The sequence below is a fragment of the Papaver somniferum genome, chromosome 2 (assembly GCF_003573695.1).
Source record: "Papaver somniferum cultivar HN1 chromosome 2, ASM357369v1, whole genome shotgun sequence".
NCBI lineage: Eukaryota > Viridiplantae > Streptophyta > Magnoliopsida > Ranunculales > Papaveraceae > Papaver > Papaver somniferum.
The window spans coordinates 12757757-12768482 of NC_039359.1; the positions used below are offsets into that span (position 1 = coordinate 12757757).

General features: G+C 34.0%; 1 long non-coding RNA gene across 1 annotated transcript; it reads right to left on the reverse strand.

Moving 5' to 3' along the window:
- Positions 1 to 5681: 5681 nt before the first annotated feature.
- LOC113352972 lies at positions 5682 to 7937 on the reverse strand. Its single transcript, XR_003361008.1, has 4 exons — positions 7810 to 7937; positions 6879 to 6957; positions 6335 to 6402; positions 5682 to 5816 (listed from the first exon to the last, which is right to left on the reverse strand). It is a non-coding gene; the product is annotated as an uncharacterized LOC113352972 (long non-coding RNA).
- Between the last annotated feature and the right edge of the window lie 2789 nt (positions 7938 to 10726).

The following is a 10726-nucleotide window of genomic DNA, read 5'->3' on the forward strand; positions in this document are numbered from 1 at the left end:
GATATGAGGAGCTAAAACCCATCACTGGGATAATGGAGGAAGCCAGTTTTCGTCACTGTGGTAATTCTATCGATTCTTGTTATGACTTTTTGCACTAATATAAATTGAATAATGATTTTTATTAATTAGTTGTGATTTAGTTTGATGGATTATACTTAGCTTAAGTGTTTTGATAGTTCATGCGTACCATTTACAATTAATGTTTTACAAAATCTACCTTGGCAAAAATTCAGAGTCAATAATTATTATTTTTAGAGCTATCTTACTATAATAAAGAAAACTCCTCTTTTTGGTACGACCTCTAATTTCCGTGTGTACTTTCGATGTAGACCGTTGGATCAGTTGATATTCAAAACACGGAATTGATCGAGGTCGTCGTAAGGAGTCGGTATCTTTAATTCCATTTGCTTCCCAGTTTTCAACAAAAAACCAGCACCACTCTCACCCCTTCTGACCAGCAAAAATTGATACACCACCACCACCACCACCACCCTGCGCCTCAAAGCCAATTCTCCTTCAGTTTCATCTTTGATTGTTACCACCACCTCCTCCTCCTCTCCACCACCCTAATTTATTCAAATCCTTTCAGAAAACTTTACCAAGAATCTGAGCTCTCACTTTTACTTTTATCTGATTTCGAATTTTTGATGTATCAATTTCAAATCAATTTACTTCACAAATAAGGGGTTGTGCTTCAAATTTCGTTATACGCAACTTACTAATTTAAGTAGAGTCAAATGATTTGGATTCACAACTCTGGGGTTTTAAACATCAATTTTTTTGCCAGAATTCCAAATAAGTAAGTTCGACAGTTAATATATGTTAAGATCTACCTGATTTTTCTTATTTAGTTGCATGCTTGATGTTTGCTTCAATTTGAAACTCAGTTGTTTGAAAAAATACCTGAATGAAAGTTATCATTTTGGTTATCTGGGAGTCTCAGTTTCCACCACTAAATTGTCCAGGGATTGATAATACTCTTTTCTATAATATTTTTTTTTTTGCTTCTACCATGGTCTCCTGCTTTTCTACTCCTCGGTTATTATTGTGACAGACTACGAGTAGCGCGAATGAACACACATCATCATGATGTGTGATATCTCACAGCGTTAGCGTAGTGATAATATAGGTCTGCATATGCAATACTTGAATCCACGAGTAGCAAAGAATGTAATTGGATATAAAATACCAATTAGAAGATACCGACTCCTTACGATGACCTCGATCAATTCCGTGTTTTGATACCGACTCCTTACGATGACCTCGATCAATTCCGTGTTTTGAATATCAACATCCAACCCTGCATATAATAATGGTTTTGGATATAAAATACCAATTAGAAACAACGAACATGTTTAAAAAACTTAAACCTATATTCTAATATATGTAATATGGCAGGCACTTCAGTTGTTACTACCTTATTGGCACACGATAGTGATCGATGCGGGGTGTTTATCTTTTTTGATCTATCTGTAGTTGTATTAGTTAGTCTGTAGTCTAGGCACTTTGGTGGATAGTTGGACATTATGCAACTAGCTCGATAATTGAATTATGTGGTTATGAAGGTTATATGAAAACCTTTGAAATGAAGGATTTTGTTAGCTTCATCATGGAATTAAAGTGACTCTGAATGGGATTCAAATTGTGATCTACCTGATAGCTGAGTTATATGCAAAGTGCGCATTTGGTAATTGAATTTTAACTGTGTGCTTGTGTATGTAAATCTTTGTTATTGATTTTCGATAGACACATATGGGGTTTCAAGTGGTTTAAAGGAATATCATGTTATAACAATTTGTGGGTTTTCAAGCGGATTAAAGGATCATCTTGCTATAACAATTTATGTTGTTGGTGTCTTATTAAAACATGAATTTGATGTGTTATTAACTAAAGGAGAAAATTTTGACAGGGATTCAATTTTACAGCTGATTGTGTATGTCACCAATCAGCAGGCATGATTTTGCTACATTGACCAATATGACATGAATTTTCTGTTAATTGTGTAGCCCCTTCCAGATATGCTTATCCTATTATTATTTCTTATATACACATATTATTAACTTTCACATGGTTACGACAATAGGGTGTGATAATATTCGTAGGAGCTTTAGAATCGTAGAAAAACTTCAGCATCTAGCATTGGCATGTAGATTGTCGGAAAGAGGCAACAAGCGTCAACATGGAATTGGTCCAGTATTGGAACAACAGGCTTATGAGTTATTCATACATAGATCTCCTTAACAAAGAACAAACAATTAACTGAAAGCTTGAAAGTTACTGCAGAAGCAATTAATATATCTACATTGTATTAATCAAGGGGATATACTGTAATAAAACCAGACTGAACTTTTGACTTAGTAGTAAGCCCATGAGTGTCGATGATCTCAATTTTGGGTTCTTTGGCTGTTAGGGGTAGGCTATTTCTTCCAAGTCCTCCGGCTTACATAAGGTAAAATCAATAAAGGATGTATTTTGTGGGTCTTGAAATGGAATTGCACTCGCATCGCGCGTGCGTCTTTACTAGTAATTGTCTAAGAATTGATATCCGAACCACATGAACATGAATTTTGGTGGAATCCCGAGTCCCAGTATCTCTCAGTATTGTTATTATCTTTTCTTTTATTTGCAAGATTAATTTTATTTAAGTCTAAAATCAATAACTTTACAAGTCCGAGAATCAAACCCTTTCTTACCACTGTAAAAACTACATCATAGATACAAGAGGAATTTTCCGTGGGGTGGAGATACTGATAAGAAATGTTTACATAAGCTTAAATGGGATAGAGTCTGTAGACCAGTGGAGTTTGTGGGGTTAGGAATTAGAGACCAATCTTGCTTTACCGGCTAAAATGGCACGAAGGGTGTTTGATAATCCTGACTCTGAGGTGACTAGACTTCTAAAAGCTAAGTATTTTTCAGACAGTGATTTTTAGAATTGTGTTGTTAAGAAAAAAATGCTCGATGAGTTGGAGAAGTATAGTTAAGGGAAGAGATGCAGTGAAGGAATGTCTTAGATGGAATCTAGGTGATGGGGCTGATGTGGATTTGTTGAAAGATCCGTGGATGTCTAACTTACCTCTTTTTGCTTTTGCTTATGAGAATGCTCAAAATCTCCCTGATATGAAGGTGACTGAGGACATAAAGGCTATAGCAGTTGTTGGGTGTGGCGAGCAAAAAAACCAACTACTTTGGTCTGGAAGTAAGGGCAGCTCTGTCACTGTTAAAGAGGCTTATAACTACCTTGTCTCCAAAAAAAATGGGTAACTTTGTTCCCAATATGGACTGGAGATATTTGTGGAAGTTAAAATGACCACATAAAATCAAATCTTTTTTGTGGATATTTTTTCACAGCCGCCTTAGTTTAAATGAACCTCTATATAGGAAAAAATTGGTGAGCACCCGGGATGTAATTTGTGTAATAGATAGGGCTGAACATGGTTTCGGTTTTTCGCTGGAACCGGACCAAACCAGACCAATTAGGAAGAAACCAAACCGAACCATTTACTAATGGATTGGTTACGGTGTAGAAAGTAAAAAAACGATAGTGTTGGTTTTGGTTTGGTTTGACCTCTAAAACCGAACAAAAAATCATTGGATAACCGATTAATTTTTAAATTTAGTTTCTGCCGTCGATTTACAAGTATTAGATTCTACCCATTGATTTAGATGATAAATAGAAACCCTAAATCTAATATTTCATTATGGTACTCTCCCTCTTTCTCTTTCTCCTTCTCTCAGTCGCCTCCCTTCTCCACCCCCAACTACAGCTGCTGCTACTCGACTTTTTTCTTCTCGTCTTCCTTCTCGACTTTTTTGTCAATAACTAAATTAAGATATATTATATATCTTCTTTTGATCTCTAGAATTAGAGTAAGCTTTAACTATTCTTGATATTTTTTTTATTTTATTTTTTTTGTCTGTAAACTTGTGTAAACCAATACTATCGGCAACTACGATTTTTTTGTCTGTAAATTTGTGTATTTTTTTTTGGTTTGACATAATTATTGATTAACCAAAAACCACTGGGACAAACCAAAACCAACTGGAACCATTTGGAAACCGAACCAATGGTTAATGGATTGGTTTGGTTTAGATTTTTAGAAACCAATAATATTGGTTTCGGTTTTGGTTTGGCTAAAAATCGAACCAAAACCGACCATGAACACCCCTAGTAATAGAGATTTTGAAACTACTCACCATTTGTTTATGTGTTTCAGGGAAGTAGAGCCTCTTTGGAGGAAGGTGCAGATCTTGACTGGTTTTTATCCTACTTCGGATTATATATATCTTATTGTATTTCGACAATGGTGTAATGTAGATGGGATGATATGTGGTATTAAATGGTTGTACCTTCTTCCTTTCGTTCTATGGTCTATATGAAGAGGAAGGAATGAGGGGATCTTCAAAGGGATTGCTTTCAAACCAATGAAGATTCTTTCCAGAGCTATCAGGGAAACTAGATAGTTTCTAAGTATGACATGGCAGCTACAAAAAGGAAATCACAGATTTGTGAAAGTTCATTTTCCTTGGGTTTATCCGGCGGCTGATTTTTTCAAGCTTAATTGTGATGGAGCCTCAAATCATCTGGGATATGCTGGAATTGGTGGGGTTATAAGGGGTGATCAAGGTGGATACCAAGCTTGTTTTTCCAAACACATTTTCAAGAACGACAACAATATGGTAGAGGTGTGTTCTATAAGAGATGGTCTAGTGTTTGCCAAGGAGTTAGGAATAAAGAAGCTAGAGGTGGAAAGTGATTCTACTTTTGCTATTCAACTTTGCGAGAAGGAAATCCAAATCCCATGGAGTCTGAAAGCACTTGTGGAAGATACTCAACATTTGAAGGCTTGTTTTGATGTAATCTCTTTCAATCAGAGATATACAGAGGCTATTCAGTGGCAGACTACTTGGAGAAGGGAAGAGCTGCAAATATGTTAGAGGGAGTGTGGATTACCCAACCTCCTGATAGCATTAGACATTTGATCAGCAAGGATCTAGCTGGTAAAGTTGTTTTGAGAGACGTTAGAGTGTCTGGGAATGGGCTAGAAATGAGAGAAAAACTAATGTTAGCATTAACATGTTTATATACATATATATTTTTAGGAGACTAATGGCACTTTACGGAGGAATATAAGAGAGTGATAGAAGATTGAAATGCAACAACTACAAAAAGAAAAACTCGTAAACACGAGTTGGTTAAAGATCCGACTAGATGATATAAATGCCCTAGATTATATATAAACTAGAAGGGAAAATTAGGCTAAGGCCCAACCCATGGATAACCCATAACATGAGGCCCTTAATTAAAAGAAGTTTAAATCTAGGCCCCGAATTATTAAAAGACACTCATACCCTTACATATATTGTCAAGCCCCAAATTAAATAAAATTTAAATTTAAGCCCAAAGTTATTAAATCTAGGCCCAAAATTATTAAAATATCGCGTGAATGTGTAAACAGAAGTTACACATGCATATGCCATGTGTATCCAGAAGTTACACATCATTATGACATGTGTAATGCAAAGTTACATATCAAAAAATAGACATCAAAAAGAATGCATACAAAAAGTACATGTATTATTTTAATATTCATTTATAATAATTTCTTAGCATGTGTAACTAGAAGTTACACACGCATCTGTCTAGTGTAATTGAGAGTTACATATGCATCTATCTTGTGTAATTGAGAGTTACATGCATCTGTCTAGGCCCAACAACCGCTGCTAGCCACCACCACTGCCTCCTCATCCTCCTCCAAAACCTGCACCTCCACCACCACAAATAAGCCACCAGCTTTTATGAAGTTATCTGCAACCTGAAGAATAACAAACAAACATATTTTATGAGATTAAAAGAAAGACATACAAAACAATGCATAATCACTTTCGAATGCATGTGACTAGTATAATTAGGAGTTAAACATACGTATAAGGTTAAATGTACTTAGATTCAGAGATGCAAAAAAACAATTTTGTTATTCATTTTTAGCATGTGTAACTAGGACTTACACATGGATATGGGTAGTGTAACTGAAAGTTACACATGCCTGTTGTATGTGTAATTAGGAGTTACACATGCATAGTGGCATGTGTAACCAATAGTTATACATATATAGTGGCATGTAAACTTGAAATCTCTTTGTACATATAAAGCAAAAACACTAAATATTCAACTTACAGTGCAACAAGGAAAATTATTACATAGTAATTTACTGAATCATCTTGGTAACATCCAAAATCACCTAGCCTAATTATAGTTGAGTAATGTAAATAATAAAAATATTTTAAGATATAGGGAAAAATAGGATAGGAAAATGTAAGAAAAGAACCGAACCTGGCACAACTTCAACTGCGTGACGCATGTATTCCAGATCTTACACTAAGACTTTTCAAGGAAACTACCTTCGCATTGCGAGCACAAAAAGACACCAAATAATTCGAAAGAAATGATATTTCATCAATTACAAGTCATTACTCAAACAACATTTGGTTATAATGGAATCCCCTGATTGTTGATTCCAAAAGACCACTACAGCCATAATCTGAAAAACAAGCCAACACCTAACTTTTCTAAATGTTCTCAACTTTTATAACATAGTTTTGTAGTACAAAGTTCTAGTATAACACATCAATTCCTATTTATGCTTTTTTATAATGTCACTCCTAATAGAAAAAATATCTTGTAGGACTCTGTCAAAAAATAAAAGGTATTACACATCCAAAAAAGGTCAGTAAGGATACAAACCTGAAACTAGATACTGAAAGATGAAAGTCAAGTTATCAAGAACACTTACAAAACCCATGGATAATATCGAAGTTCATAAAAAAAAAGTAGACAAATTGAGCTCTGAATTCCCCATTTTAGCACTGACACTGACCTGAAATGTATTGGTTTTCCATATAACCCAAAACATAAAAGTGCATCTTCAGTTTCGTCCAAGACAGTAAGCCCTCATCCTGCACTTCAAAAATAAATTACAATTAAGAGATCAGTTGCAATAAGAACTTAAGTAGATGTGTAATACGACTTGTGTAACCGGAAGTTACACATGCATATGGCATGTGTAATCGGAAGTTACACATCCAATTTGATTGTGTAACTAGTAGTTACACATTCAATTAGTATATCCTCGGACATATACTGATGATCACCAACAACAACAACATATGGCATGATTCAGTCTATTAAAAAGAGTAGTATCTTACTTCACTAATGCTAAATAAACTAGGGATACTCGAAACCCAAACCATGCATAATTCAAAATTCACAAATCTCAAAACGTTAACTCAAAATGTTAACTGCAAGTTCTACTCATTGAATGAGTAGACCACATCAACTGCATGGTCTACTCAAAACGTTAACTGCAAGGTCTACTCATTGAATGATAAAACAAAGCATGTGTAATCAGCTGGTACACATGCATATGGAATGTGTAATCGAAAGTTACACATGCGTCTGACTTGTGTACCTAGGATTTACACACGCATCTTACTTGTGTAACTTGGAGTTACACATACATATGACTTATGTACTCACCAAAATATAGGTGATGCTGCCTTTGCTCAAGATGCAAATTATAAATTTCATTCAAATATGAATATCATGATTTAATAAGTTTCATTCAAATATGAATATCATGCATCAGTTTTTAGCTATCATTAAAGATTTGCGAGCGATAACAATTGAAACTAGCTTATATGAGTTCAATGCAAGCCTGCTAGAAATAGAAAAAAACTTGAGAATCCCTAAGAAGTGAAGCATATTAAAAAGAAACAGATCATAAGAAGAAAGAGATTGACATATATTACCTTGAGTTTCTCATTTTCATAAGTAAGCTTATTCGACATTTCAATGTCGATCAAGGGGAGCTTTCTCTGCAACCATATAACAGCCTCTTTAGTAGCCTCCCATTTGCTGCGAGTCGAAAAACAAAATCACCAATAACCGATGTTCTGTAGAATAAATTAACAATGAAATTAAAATTAAAATTTTGATTAGATACATAGTCTAGGTCTTAAAGTCAAATTATATATTGTGTTGTATTTTGAACAACTAAAACAAATTAGTTAACTTAATTTAACGTAATCTATCAGGAACAAATACAAGTTCACATCAGTTCAAATTAGGTCAGAAAATAAAAGCAGATCAAATTACAAACGAGTTGACAGGTAATGCATATTTAGGTACACAAATTTCAAATCCGAACCTAGAGTTCTGATTGAGATTAAAGGTAGAGAGATAGTTCAGATTTCAGACAAGAACCCTAACATATAATTAGTATTAGATGAACCCAAAACTTGTTGTTTATAGCGATTAGATTATAACAGATCTGAACTCTAATCTTGATTTCGTCGAGAAAATTTAGTTGAAATCATAAGCAATTACAAATTAGGGTTGATTAAAAACCCTAAAAATATTTCGTAAACAAAAATCGAAACTAAACAGTTCAAATCAAAGAAAATGATACAAGGATTATAGATCGAAGCAACAATTCTAAAATTAGATCAAAATTCGAAGTAAAATCGAACTTATTAGGTATTTAAAGTTGTCACTGAACTTTCCAGAACTTGATTTTGGTAAAAAACATAATGAGAATTTAACAGGTTGCAAATATAGATGAGAAACTTATCTTTTTCTTTCAACATGATGATGAATCCTCAAGTTTTCTTCGAGCTTCATCAAGTGAATCTCCATTCATCGTTATTTGCAGAGCAGTGGAGAGAGCAGTGGAGAGAGAAAAGAAATTAGAAAATGAAACCGAAAATGAAACCTATGCCTAGTTTTATTGCATTTATATACTAAAGGGTATTCTTGGTATTATAAAAGTTATTTTAAATAAAACTTTTATTAACAGGCCCGGAATTCTAAAGTTTTGGGCCTAAAAATATCAAAATGTAAAAGAATGGAGTTGACAGTGTATGATCCATTTAATGGGGCTTCTCTATATTGAACCCATATAATAGGGGGTTCTAGTATTTTTCACAAACTAGAAATAACTCGTGTCGTAATGGCACGGTATGGGACGAGATAATTTGATAATTTTTAGTTATAATGATTTTAACAATTACTATAAACTATGATAAGTCCTAATTTGATATTTGAAAAATTGTAGCTATGGAAATATTAAATAGTTGTCATCCAAATAATTATAAATTCAGTTACACTTGCAATTAATTAAAGTAATAGTTTTTGAAAAAAAAATCTTGTTACATTATTTTATTTTGACCTTAAATAAAAAAAAATATCGATCCCTATTGATTGGTAGTCTTCGATGATACACTATGCTGAATCTTCATTTGATGAGCAATAAATGTAACTACATCCTTCCATAAATTCTTCCTCGATCACTGAGATTATGGTCATGTGTTCGTTATCCATATACTTTGGTGGTTCCATTCCGGTATTATCACATGTCCTTCCCATTGCATGGTTTCGGCGGAATCATCAATAGTTCCGCGTACAGCTGATGCATGAAGCATGGATTTTTCTCCATTTTTCTCAAAGGAACATCAATATTCTCTCTTAGACATTGTCATCTCAATTCCTTGTCGGCTTTAGACTTAGACCTCCCCAACGGGTATTCAGGTCTAAATTCTGGCAGGAGAACCATTCGTTTCGTCTCATCTTGGTTCACGGATTCCATGTGTATTTATGCCTCATTGTTCATTACATACTTTGGGTCGTATATTTGTCATCGATGCGGTTTCTTATTTGATTTTTCGTGGCTTCCTTCCCTCTACCTGGACATATGGTTTACTTGAGTTTCTGAACTATCACTGCGATACGTTGATTTTTCCATAGCTGAGACACACATTAAACAGTAACGATAATTGTATATATTATGCAAAAAACATAGCCATTGTTCATTAAAGATGTTACCTATTGTTGTTTTTTCAAAGTAATACTGCAAAAATCAAACTAAAGTATCTTGAAACTTACACGATTCAGTAAGCTCGCGAAATGGTATCTACAGTCGACCTTGTTGTTTTCTTCTCCAGTTTTGTATTTTTTTCTCCTCATACCAACCATCTACATATAGTCTCCATGTCTTGATTTTTGTTTTGCCAAGGAACATATATTCCTTCCAAGTTACCTAATGTCAAATTATTTACTTAAGGAGAAAACATCTCCTCTTGAATTGTAATGTACAGAGAATAAAATATAGTACGTGATCAATTTTATGACGGAATAGAAGTGTAATTAGTTGACTAATGGAATTACAAAACCATAATTGCTGGAAAACTTGAATTTTGGGTTGAAATTGGATGTGCTTTTGTCTAGTAATTAATGGAAAAACATCTTAGAAATGTAATTGATTACCACTAAAATATATTGTGTAATAGATCGTCATTCCTAAGAGTTTTTTTTGGTATAGTCAATAATTTGTCCTTGGTATGTGATTAGCTTGTTCTAAAATTACATTAGACTTTGTTGTTGGCTAGCATATAATTAAAAAAATTAAATTCAACGCACCAATCCCATTATCCAAGCACCAAGAACTCAGTTAAGCTTTCATTCAAACAACATAGAAACTAAAACGACTAACTCGACGGAAAGCATAAGCATGAACATAAGACTCATGTCACTCATCTCCAAAACACACCTCATAACGGCACTGCTTGAGCCTTAATAACTCCTTAAAAATCTCTAGTAAATTTAAAATCCTTCTAAATCTAAAATAAACAGTTCCCTTCACATTAATGATTTCTGATGCAGACCTTCTTT